General features: G+C 35.1%; 1 pseudogene; it reads right to left on the bottom strand.

Moving 5' to 3' along the window:
* Positions 1–979: 979 nt before the first annotated feature.
* On the bottom strand, positions 980–1,098 carry LOC112486085 (annotated as a pseudogene).
* Between the last annotated feature and the right edge of the window lie 12,006 nt (positions 1,099–13,104).

Genomic DNA, 13,104 nt, shown 5'->3' with positions numbered 1-13,104 from the left:
AGCTTCTGGATGGTCCCGGGGATGGGAAGCACAGCATAAGGAATGCAGTTAGCACTAATATGTTGGCTAGATGGAGGGCCTAGGGAGGGAGGGAGCAATTGTGGGGATCGTTTTATGAACTATATAGATGTCTAACCAATGTACTATATACTTGAAACTAATTAAAATAAATAAATTTTTAAAAAAGATACACAATATGTACATCATCCCAACTAGTGCCCTCAAGACACTTTGTGCTTGATTACTCCACTTCAAGCCCTAGATAAGCACTAATCTGCTCTGCTACTATAAATTAGTTTTGCTTATTCTAGCATTTATATAAGTAGAAGCATATTGCATGTACTCTGGATTCTTCTGTTCAGTATAATTTTTTAAAGAATCATTCATTCTATTGCATGAATTGCAGGTTCCCTTTAATTGCTGACTAATATTCCAGTGTATGAATAGATAACACATTTTCACTTGCCTGATGAAGATACTTGAAATGTTTTCAGTTTGAAGTTATTATGAACAAAAATGCTATGAATAGTTGTGTACAAGTGTTTTTTGAGCAAAGCATTATTTCTTTTTAGAAATTAGTTATAGAATTACTGAGACAAATGGTAATGTATGTTTAACTTTGTAAAAAAACTGCTGAACTTTTCCCCAAAGTACTTTAAACATATTACACTCTCAATACAAATCTATGAAAGTTCCAATTGTTCTATCTTGATAAAACTTAGTTTTGTCATCTATTTTAATTTTGACCATTTTAGTGAATGTATTTAATTGTGCCTTTAATTTACATTTCCCTGATTAATAATGACTTTGAGCATCTTACATGTACCTATTGGCCTTCCATATATTTTCTTTCGTGATACATCCATTTATCTTTTACTCATTTTTTATTTTTTTATTCTTTTAGGCGAAGCAACCCTTGGTTGACCTCACAGATTGCAAGGACCTTGTCAGCTTACAATCCCTTATTTTTTATTTGTTATGCCTACAGCACCTGGTCTTCCTAGGTGGTCTCCCATCCAAGTACTAACCAGGCCCGAACCTGCTTAGCTTCCGAGATCAGACGGGATCAGGCTTGTTTAAGGTGGCATGGCCATAGACTATCTTTTGCTCATTTTTGATTTGGGCTATTTGTCTTTTGATTATTAAGTTTTAGAAGTTCTCTTCATATTCTGGATACAAAGTCTGCTAAATATAAGATGTGCAAATATTTTTTCCCAGTCTGCAGCTTAATACCTCCTTTTCTTAATTGTATCTTTCTAAGATTAGAAACCTTTCATTTTAAGTCCAATTTATTAATCTTTTCTTACTAGGTAGTACTTTTTATGTCCTAAGAAGTCTTGTCTAGCTCGGTGTCACAATAGAACCTACGATATTGGTCTCCTTGCTCCTTAAAAGTATATAATGTATTCTCAACTCTGGGTATCTGTAACTGCTTTTCCATTTACCTGGAGTAGGGCATACTCTTTCGTAGATCTTTGAATAGTTTACTCCTTCATTTCAATCAGTTTTCTGCTCAATGTTACCTCCTCAGAAAAACTTTCTCCCTCCCAAGTTACTCTATTTTTCCTATGTTTACTTCAGAAGGTTTATTGTTTGAACTCTTACATTTAGGTCAATGATCCATTTTGAATTAATTTTCTTATATAGTACGAGGTAAGTTTCTAAATTAATCTTTTTGCATGTGTACATCCAAGTGTCTCAGCACCATTTGCTGAAAAAATTACAGAACTGTCTTGCCATATTTACCAAAAATTAATTAACCATACATATAAGGGTATAGTTCTGAACTCTAAATTTGATTTCATTGATATATATGTATAACCTTATTCCAGTACCACATCGTCTTAATTACTATAGCTTTATGTTAAATTTTGTATTAGAAAGTATGAATCCTCCAACTTTGTTCTTTTTGTTCAATATTGTTTTGGTTAGTCTGGATTCTTTTAATTTCCATATTAATTTTAAAATCAGCTTATCAAGTGCTGAAGAGAAAAAGTCAGCTTAAAGATTTTGATATGGATTGAATTAAATTTATAGATCAATTTGAAGAGAATTGCCATCTTAACAATATTGAAGCTGCCAATATATGAACATGGAATATCTCTCACTTTAGTTAAATATTTTTTAAAAATTTTAACAATGTTTTGTAGTTTGCAGTGTACAAGCCTGACACATCTTTTCCAAAATATATTCCTAAGTATTTTGTCTTTTGTGACGCCATTGTAAATGTAATCGTTTTCTTAATTTTAAGATTGTTTATTGCTAGCATATAAAAACAATTGTTTTGTATATTGATCTTATATCCTGTGACCATGCTGAATTCATTTATTAGTTTTTTTGTGGATTCCTTAGAATTTTCTACATACAGGATTATGTCATTTGCAAATAAAGACAGTATTATGACCTCTCTCCCAATCTGGATGCCTTCAATTTTATTTATTTATCTATTATGTATGTATATATTCATGTATTGCCTTGTTGTGCTGGTTAAAACTCCAGTACAATGTTAAAGTGATGAGAGCAGAAATTCTTGATCTTTAGAGGAATACAGACATATTTTATATAATATACATGACTCTTCCTGTTTTAAAAAAAAACCTTGAGAGAGATAAGAAGCCTCATCTAAAACGAAAAATATGAGTTTGATTCCTTTCCTATCCAAGCTTTCCAAATGTATTTGAAACCAACCAACCAACAAAACTTATTTTTGTTTGTGTACTTTCTCTACCTAGTCCAGTTTGACCTCCAGAAACTATTTTAGTTCAAGCTCATGAAATAGCTGGAGAGATCAGACCCCTCCATAGGCTCCCCACCAAAAAGAGGGGAAAAGAAGTAAGATGGCAGTAATCTCGACATTTCTCTCACGATCTTCCTGGACATATGGCCAGCAATCCCATGACTAAACACTGTAAGGTAGGAAAAAGAAACAAGAAGATAAAGAGGAAATGATGCCATTGTGTTTTAAACTGCCATAAGATAACTTTCCTAATTCTGAGGAAAGTGATTTTTGTCTATCTCATAGTAAGTGCTCAACAATGGTAGCTCCTAATATTAGTATTATTATTGCTATTATCATTAACCTTACCATTACTATTATTATGTGTTCAGATTATAGTCTCTTTTCTATAAAAGAGCAATCATTCCCATTTTCCTAATGAAAAAACCCATGAGCATAAAAATCCATTATGAGTATAACCAGTGACAAAAATGTACAAATCTGTTGACAATTATGACTGTATATGTCCTGTGTACTGTTCCCCAGCCATAGAGGTGAGTAGTAACCAGGGAAAATGAGGAGAGTACAGAAGCTGTGAAGCCTCAGCTCCATGGGTTTGGGTGACCCCTCCCCACTCCATCCCCAGCTGTATAATGACAACGCTGACATTAGTTAGGGGAGCGCTGAATCTCAAATGCAAGGACCTTATGCTGTGCTTGGGAAATCACTTCTGTCAGCTGGAAGGAGGGAGGGCGTGGAGAGCCAAGTGATTGGGAAAGGGGAGGGGTTTGCATCCTGTCAGATCCTTGGTCTTCTTCCCCTGTAAGAAATTGCAGGAGAGAATCATTGCACAGGCCTCATCTGCAATGACAGAGCACCACCAGATGAGGGTATTCTTGGGTGTGGTCTCTCTTTAATGCAAAGCCAGGCGGCTAAAATTTATTGAAGGTGGGTTTGTGAAGTAGAGTTCTGCCAGGAAGAGATTGGCACAAGAGAAATGGAGACAGCTAATTCTCAGGGGGTCGTCTTTGGCAAAATCCGCTATTGAGGCCTCATGCTACTTGTGCTCATAGCTGCCGAGAACCAAGAGTGCCATCTGCAAACTGTGATTCATAAACACTCTGTCAGTCTGCCATCTACCCTGACATCATAAAATAACAAGAAGAGGCACTGTAATAAAGAGGGGAGGTTTTCAGCCTACCAATTAAATGCATCTAATTTATTTCTCTTACAGCTGAGGCTTTATTTATTAGTAAACAGCTGCATTTGTTACACTTTTTACTCAAAACGTGCCAACTGGCACTTTGGATGATCCATTAATCCAAAATAATCATCTGTGTACTTCATAGATCCTGGATATATAGGTCTATATGTATAAGAAGGTTATTAAAAAGCTAAAGCCTAACCTTGCCAGTCATCTGGAGGGTGTGCTCTGGGCATCAGGCTGGGTGAGTTAATATGACATGAAGTGTGTGGATATAAATGGGGTCTGGCTTAGTGTTTGAAAAGATTTTGCATGTGGCTTTATTTCTTCTTTTTCCACAAGTGCATGTAAAGAAATGTGTATGTTAATTTTCTGCAATTGAGCATTGCTTACTTTCTTGTCAAAGTCTAATTAGCTTGAGACTACCAGAAGCAGATTATAGGATTAACATGCTTTTAATTGGAACTGAGAAGAGGTGGGATAAGAGGAAAAAGGTGTATTCCCTCACCACCTGAACTTTCGCAGGGCCTGCTAACCTGTGAGTGCTTGTGAGATTAGAGTTCTCCTGTTTTGGCAAAAGTGATGTCAGTACATAGACACACACATACTTCTACACGCACATTTCATTTTATCTTAAAATGACTATGGCACACGTAGAAAAGATCCAATCTCATCCAGTTTTTGCTTGTTTCCTTACTATATGGGAAAGGCAGATTGATAATCATTACAAGTAAGAAGAATTACATCAAGCAAAAATTAAACATTTTGCTGGGCCATCTTCAAAGAGAATTGATTTGTTGAATATCAGCTTAGACTCATACATACCTAATGATAATAAAAATAATGTTTAATTTCAGTGGTTTTTTTATTTCAGTGGATTCACATTGAAATAAGTTATTGAGGAAAATATTTTTATCTTTAGAAAGAGCTGGCCATCATTCTGAATATAAAGTTTTGTTTTTATTTTTTTAGGAAGTAATTGTAAGTATAATCTATGCAAAGAGGTACAAATGACTGGCTTTGGCCTACTTTAAACTTAATTAAAGTAAAAGCCCTCTATAATGTGACATTGCATTTATGGTTGTTTAAATTATGTGGCTATATGATGGTCGCTGACATATTATTTGCAGACCATTATTCTATTATGATGTTTTTGAATTAACAAACATTGACGTAAATGATCAGACTTTTATTTTGTTTTTGATTTTTATTTTTCACAGTGATATCCACTGACTTAAGTTGGGCATGCTTTATGATTTGGATAATAATTGAAACTAAACATTCAATTAAAACATTAATAAAGTTTTAAATTTTTACATCTCACTCTCTTTTTTGTTTTCACTTTTCCAAAAAACAGTATTTATATATGGCCTTTTTCATGTAGTGTACTAATATCATTACAAGTTACATGCCGAAACCATGTCCTGTATTGGATAACCATTAACTTGGTATACACATATTTATTTGTTAGAAAATAGCTACATTAAATGTGCTATGTTGTTTACAAAACTGGTTTGCAGTTAAAATGTGAGGATTTGAGCCAGAATTCTTGGATCTAAATTCCTACTGCATACCTTACTAGCTAAGGAAACTTGAGTAAATTACTCAACAACTCTAAGCCTGTTTCTTCCTTTTTGAAACATGGCTAATTCTAGTCTCTGTTTCAGAGAATTATTACACGATTGAATGAGTTAACTCATATATAATGTTTAGCACAGTGTCCAGCACATATAAGCTATCAATGTTAAATTTAAAAATAATCATTTTCTATGGAAGAAATAACCACCAGTTAAGAATGCTACAGTCTTTGAAATGCTAGTTTTTCTCAGGTCTCTCATCTGTAATAGTTTTAAGTATTCAGATGAATGCTAATGTTAGCAGTGTATCAGGCAAGTTTACACAAGTCTCTTACTTGACAGTGTCTTCGATAAAGCCCTGTGCTGCAGTGGGCCAGTTCATGCTCATCAGTTCCCAATGTTGTATTGAACAAAGGCTATATTCAGTGACACTGTAATGGCAGCTCAAAATCAGCCATGGTGGGATTATTTACAATGCAGAAATCAACAAGTTCTAGAATTTGAGGTTCCTCTATTTCCAGCTAGTATCAAATATTACCAGTTCATCTTCTCTATAGAGAACAAAGCCAAAATCCAGAAAATCAGTCCCTTAAATACAGCCACCCTACATACAGCCAATTAACAAAATACACCTAGGTGTCTTACTATGGATAGAACTTGATTTCCTCACTCATAGCTTCATTACTCTCAATCTGCACATACATCTAACAAGATTTATTAGGTAGTGTTTTACTTGACAGTATGTTAGAAACAGCAAATTAGAAGAGGCAAGAAAGATGGCAAAAAGGAAGCCATCTGACTGACATGAATATTCAAACACAGACAGTTTGAGGCTGTTTACTTACTACAAGAGCGAGCGAGGCCAGGGTAACCTAAAGTCCTCTCTTCATAACACTTTAAATGCTTGTGTTCCTTTTGGTACTAAAGCTCTTTAAAATTATCACATTAATTTCAAGGGGACTCTTTCCTAAATTATAATGCAGTTGATAAACAACTGAACTTGGACTGGGAAAGTTACCTAGCATCTCTTGGGAATTGTGCCACAAACTGTTCAAAAGTGTTCATAATGAACTCTTTTAATTATCAAGGAAATGATAATGTATTAATATAACATGTTTGGTAACTCTAATAGGTTAGTGTGAAACATATTTCATCATAGTCTGGAAGTAAGAATATTCATGCTAAATGGGATCATCTTGGGGACCATCAAATCCAGTAGGCTTCATATCTTTTAGCCTACTGGATATAGGACAATATAGGACAATATTTCAGATGGTATATTTTTACAGAAGTCAAATAGTTGAGAGGACAGCCCAGGTTGAGAACAGCATTGATGTTTTGTAGTCACCTTTTCACAGTGAAGCGCATCCCTTCTGGAGGTCTTTGGGCATTTTAGAGGACAGGCTGAGAAGCACCGATAAAGAACACCTTCTACATTTTCCAGACTTAAAGATGAGAAGATATGCTTATTTAAATCAACCACAATGTATTAGGGAACCAAGCTTAGCCTAACTTTTGCTCTGGGATAGGGACCACATGAGATAAGGTTTCTGGGATTAGGTCAGGAACTCTAAATATTTATACTCAAGAAATAATGGCATTTGATTTTGATAATATTTTAAGATAAGGATTGATAATATTAATACCTACCACTTACTTGTCCCTTACTATATGTCAGGCATTTAATCCTCAGGAATTTCACATGATAAGTACCATTTTAAATCCCATTTTACAGATGAGCAATCCAAGGCTTGGTAAGGTTAAGAAACCTTCCCTAAGGTCACTCAGCTGGTAACTGGCCAACTGCTCAGAGTGACTTTGAAGACTATGCCCCAAACACAATACTTATTTGTTTTCCCCAACATGCTACATTCACAAGGTAAATGTCCTAAAATGAATTGCTAAGACTGATAGATTTGGAGGGACCAGAGGCAACTGTCAAACTTAAGGGTATAGATCTAGGGCTCAAAGCTGGCAAGACAAGAATGAGCTAGAATATTGGGATCAAACGAGAAATCTGAGAATGTGACTTGTTTTGATGGTCTAGGAGAAACAAGGCACATATGCAAATCAGCTGCACTTAAAGACTCTAGATATGGATGGAGAGTTTGTGGCATAATTCCCAAGAGATGTTAGGTAACTTTCCTAGGACCATGTAGCAATTTAGCAGTCCAAGTCCAGTTGTTTATGAACCACATTATAATTTAGGAAAGAGTTCCTTTGAGATTAATGTGATAATATTAAATAGCTTTGGCATCAAAGACTTTACTAATAAAGAAAATTAACTTTTTTGAAATTAAAAAGCCAAGTAATGGAAAAAATCCTTTGCTCTATTTGGAACATAGATTCAAGTGTATGTTGCTAAACAATTTTGAAGTCCAGAGCATATAAATCAGTGTTCATAGATCCTTTGCTTAAATTTTTGGCTATACCTACATTAGGTTAGGAAAAGAGAATCAGAAAGAGGTGATGAGGTAGGCATCATCCTGGTCACCCAAACTAGAAGAAAGAGCTACTTTTAATTGCTGCCAAATAGTCATCCCACTTCTACTATCAAAACATGGAATAACTGAGTCAGATAACAAACTGAATTCCATATACCATCCACCTATTCAACAACTAAAAATGCAGTTGTCTATAAACATTTTGTTTCTTTCCAAGAGGCCCATTTTAATGTTCTTCTGCATGGTGTTTGGTGACCACGCTGTAAGATAAAGATAAAACTTAAGAGTGTGTTCATCTGTTCTGTCTGTTCCTTCCCTGACCCTCCTTTGGCTAAAAAAAAATTATTTTGTTTCCACTGACTGCCGTTTAGGTTTGGCAGGGCAGATGTGAGTATATTTCATAAAATCAAGCAGATTATCTCCCTCCTCTCATCTCTCCATTCAATGATAGTCATTAAGTCCCCAAAAGCCCATGGTGCCAGCAATATTGGTCCAATAAGTAAAGCCACAGTTCCTAAACAGATGGGAATGATGTTTCTTTGCCACAGGGTGAAATTGCTTTAAAAAGCATCAGTAACAAACATAGAGAGGGAAAGCTGAACCATTGCTGCTGGAAGTCCCGCCACATGGAATACTTGTCGCTTGAAAATCCAATATTGCATTTGCTTCATTACAGTACTTTGTCCATCAGCTCATTTGAGTCTATTAACTTAATTGTTCTTTATTAACAAATGGGTCATTCTCTCTGGCAGTGGAGCAAAGCTCCAATGCCAGTTAAATACTTTGATAAATGCAACACCCCCTTTCACTTTGCTATCTCCCTGAACATGCTGAACATGCTGTGAATGTGTGCATGTGAGCGCACACACGCCAATGCTTGCACTTGCACTGAATCAAATGTACAAAAGGATCATATCAAAAATTACTTTTTAGAATTAGCAAGCTGAGAGAAAAGTGCTTGTCTTTACAAGTAAATCCGACTATAATTACACTTCATATTTCTTTTACAAATATGTGTCATGCCTCTGGTAAAAATGTTCTTACTCTATAAAATGAACTAATGTTTTAGCTAGAAAGAACAATGACAATAGTCTTTTGGCAATCTTTTTGCCAGAAGTTCTCCTTTAAAATCATGTATACTTTTCCTGATTTTACTTACCCAATAATTCTTCCTATTATTATTATTATTTATCTTTCATAACTTAATAAAAAGAGAGATTTCTTATTGTCTTAGTTTGTCTTGGTCTCTTTTTCTCTTTTCTCCCTGCCCCCAAAATACATACCCCATCTTTTTAGGTGACATTATTCTACTCACCAAACCTGTAACTTTAACAGAGGGTGACAGGGTGCCCTTGACGACAGATGTTCTTATGGCAACAGATGGTACTGGCAAACCCGAGAAGCTGCTGTATGCCGTCTCCATGCCACCTGTGCCTGGTCAGATTGAGTCCATCAATTATCCAGGCTGCCCCTTTCCCTGAACAGGCAGTCAGATGGATTGGCCCAGAAGGTTTGCTGTGTGCATGACAACAGACAAGGGGCCAGTGAGGAAGCAGTCAGGTGAGAGAGTCCCCTTCATCCACTCTTCTATTTTCCCCACCTCTACTCTCCACCCTTATTCACTCATATATTGAATAACTTCAGTGAGTCAAGGGGATTAAACTGGTTATATCGGTTAGAGTTCACCAATTAGCTTTTAAAGAAAAACAGCTATGAGGATGGCTTACGTGAAAACAAACCAACACTGCTACTATTTTACACACAGCAGTATATTTTTATTGTCTAGTGATTCTGCCACATTAGAAAGTTATTCTAGGCATAGATACATAATGTGTAGTATGTTTCTTACTTATCATACTTTCAATTTGGCTTCGTCTACATCCTGATCCCATCCTTGCTCTTAATCTCTTGTTTTGTTTTTCTGTGTCCAGGCTGAGGAAGATAAAGATAACTATGGAGAGAAAAAATAAATAATAATATTAATAACAACAACAATGGCCATGATTTCCTTATCTATAAGTATGTGAAAGAGGTATTTTGGTAGAGATTCTACAGTCACAATCCTTAAGCTTCTTAACGAATTTACCACAGATAGCATCATTCTCATTTTATAGTTGAGGAAATTGAGGTCAGAAAGATCCAGGGATATGCCCAAGGTCTCTTGATAAGCAAACAGGGGAGCCAAGATTTGAACATAGACTAGGTAGGCTTTCCACCACAGAACAGTGCTTCTAGCAACCAGGAAAATCGATGGTCTGCTTGGCTAGAAACAGATAATGTTGGGAGATGGGTTTGAGACCGAACTTACTTTCTTAACATAGGCATCTGGTTTGCCTTCTGTATTCCTTGCTACTATGATAATTATATAATTTATTAATAAAGCAGTATGTGATCTCCAGTAAGTAGGTCAAACATAAGTGTAACCTTTTATTATTTTTCATTAGTACAACAGGGTAGTTAGAGTTGGAACAATTTGGCCTCCCTCTACCCAAAGAAGCTGCAGCATTGTATGAAATCATCAGTGGACCTTAATCCAGATGGTGGTGTCATTTCTAAGAAATAGCATATGCTAGCTATTATGATCCTTAAATGTAATGGTTTTATATCTCTCCAGTGGGCAAAGAAACTGTACAACAGGTTTTAGTCTAGGAATTTTTTAATGGTACTTTAGCCCTCCAGAATAGAGTATTCCCACAAAGAAATTCAATTGATAGAGCTTGGCTTAATAATAAAGGAATGTAAATTTCTGCCTTGTTTTATACAATAATAGGACAACATCTGGATTTACTACTCCCCGAGTCTGCTATTTTACATAATGTTTCTGAATTGGGGACAATTACATGCTTTTTTGATTTTAGAAAAATTGCCTTAAAAGTTATTTACACTCATTTTATAACAAAGAGGGCAATATAGCTAATTTTATCCTTAGTGTGATTAGCCATGAGTCATTTCCTAAGAAATGAGTTTAATTAACCAGTGAAAGAAAATTGTAATAAATCATGAAAGTGGACTCTTTCTAAGTGGGGTTTAAAACATCTTATTTAAAACTGCCATCAAATAAATCACAAACCCTAAGTTGTGTGTTAAGGGAAGAAATTTTTCTGATTTTGAATATTTCTGACAAAAGAGAGAAAAGAAGAGAAGAATGTGTGGCAAGAAAAGTAGGTTAAGTTAATTGGAATACTTTAAGGGAAAAGTTGCAGTAAGACCATTATGATAAGATTAGCTGTGTAATTTTGGAAATAATTAATTTCTCTGTGCTTTTTTTCTTTCCTTGTAAACAAAAAGACTGAACTCAGTCATTCTTAATCAGAGAATTTGGCAGTCATTAATATTCTTCACAAATATTTTTAGGTCTCCCCCATTCCAGGTATATGGTAGAAGTACAATCTTCTACTAATTAGAAGTTAAAGATAGACACGTGACTTGCTTCAGCATGGCATGTTGAGAAGTGTTATTTGCAAGCAGAAGCTTTAGAAGATGGTGCACGATTTACCCCATTCCCTTCCCACTGCCGTCATGGTCATAGTAGGCTGTATGTAGCCTTCTGTATTCCCAGCTACTATGATAATTATATAATTTATTAATGAAGCAGTATGTGATCTCCAGTAGGTAGGTCAAACTAGGGTGATTAATTTCCCTGATAACCTATGCTCTCGATGTGACATGAGCAAGAAATAAACTTTTGTAATGTTAAGCCACTGAGATTTTGATGAGGGTTTTTAGTACTACAGGATAACCTAGCTCATTCTTTACAATAAATGAGTGGATCTCAGATTCATCCAGGGAGATTCTTCAGTAAATACTGGCTTATTGTTCATTTCAGAACTATTGAATTAGAATCTTCTGGTGCAAAATTCAGATTTAGTGTTTTTAAAATGATTTCCTGGTGATTCTGATATATATTCCTACTAACACTAGAGATGAGTGAGTGGGCACATGAGTAACTTTGATATACACTTTTAACTGCATATTACCCTAATGGACAAAGCATAATAAAAATCTTACAATTGCATGTTGCATTTCAGTTTACACAAGTACTTTTGTACTATTTATCTTATTTGGTAGTTACAATATTGTAATGTGTGGCCATAACATCTATTGATGTATTGAGGATTTGAACCACTGATGTGACTTGCTGAACAGGTTTTCCCCTTTTTCACTACTCATTGTGCATTCTCTCAAAAACTGTCTGTTCAGTTGATGATGATGTTGACAATAATGAAAGATCTTTGTCCCCCAAGGGTCTCAGATTAGCTGTATCTTTCTGCCTATAAATTTGCCTCTCTCTCCATGGACAACTGAAGCTTCTTGGCTGGAACCACTATTCAGAATATTTTGAGTTTGGTTGGAAAATATGTAGTTACTATTTCTGGATTTTTCTATACTTATTTTGGAAACCTTAATATTTCTTTTACTCCCAAGTTGTGTGTGAGAAAGTGTCATATGGAAAACTGAACTATTAAACAAATATTATTAACTTGTTTGATCTTAAATACCACATTGAGGGCTTCTGAATTTTATTCTGGCTTGTAAACAGAATACTAAGTTTAGTAGTAATATATTAAATGACAACATAATATTTGGCTCTTTACTTTCAATAAATTCTCAGTTATTACTATTTATATGTGAGGATTACATATACTTATGCACACATATACTATAAGTAATGCCTAGACATAACCACATCCTGCCTTTAATATTATCATTAAGGGTACAGATAGATTCTAGCATGAAATGCATTGACATCTTGGCTCTTTCACTGGCTAGCTGATTTACCATCGAAAAGAAAATTTTACTTTCTTAATTCTCACTTTCCTCAGTTAAAAATGGTCTTAATAAAACCTACTTTATAACATTGTCAAAATTAAATTATAATCCAGAATCCAGTAAACTGTTTAGCATTGAGAGAGGAGAGAAAGAGATATTGAGAGAGAGAGAGAGAGAGAGAGAGAGAGAGAGAGAGAGAGAGAGAGAGAGAAGAGCAGAGAAAAGAAGAGAGAAGGAGGAAGGAAGGAAGGAAGGAAGGAAAAAAGAAACAGAAAAGCATTTGAAATTTAATTGGGGGGGTGAAATAACTTTGGGGGAAAATGGGTTAAAATAGAGTGACAAGTCTCTCTAGCAAGCAATTTCCCAGAGCCTTTAATATGTAATAATCACTGT

This window comes from Pteropus alecto, unplaced genomic scaffold, assembly GCF_000325575.1.
Source record: "Pteropus alecto unplaced genomic scaffold, ASM32557v1 scaffold25, whole genome shotgun sequence".
Taxonomy (NCBI): Eukaryota; Metazoa; Chordata; class Mammalia; order Chiroptera; family Pteropodidae; genus Pteropus; species Pteropus alecto.
Note: the sequence above shows the minus strand (reverse complement) of the source record. Positions and strands in the feature narration are given on the sequence as shown.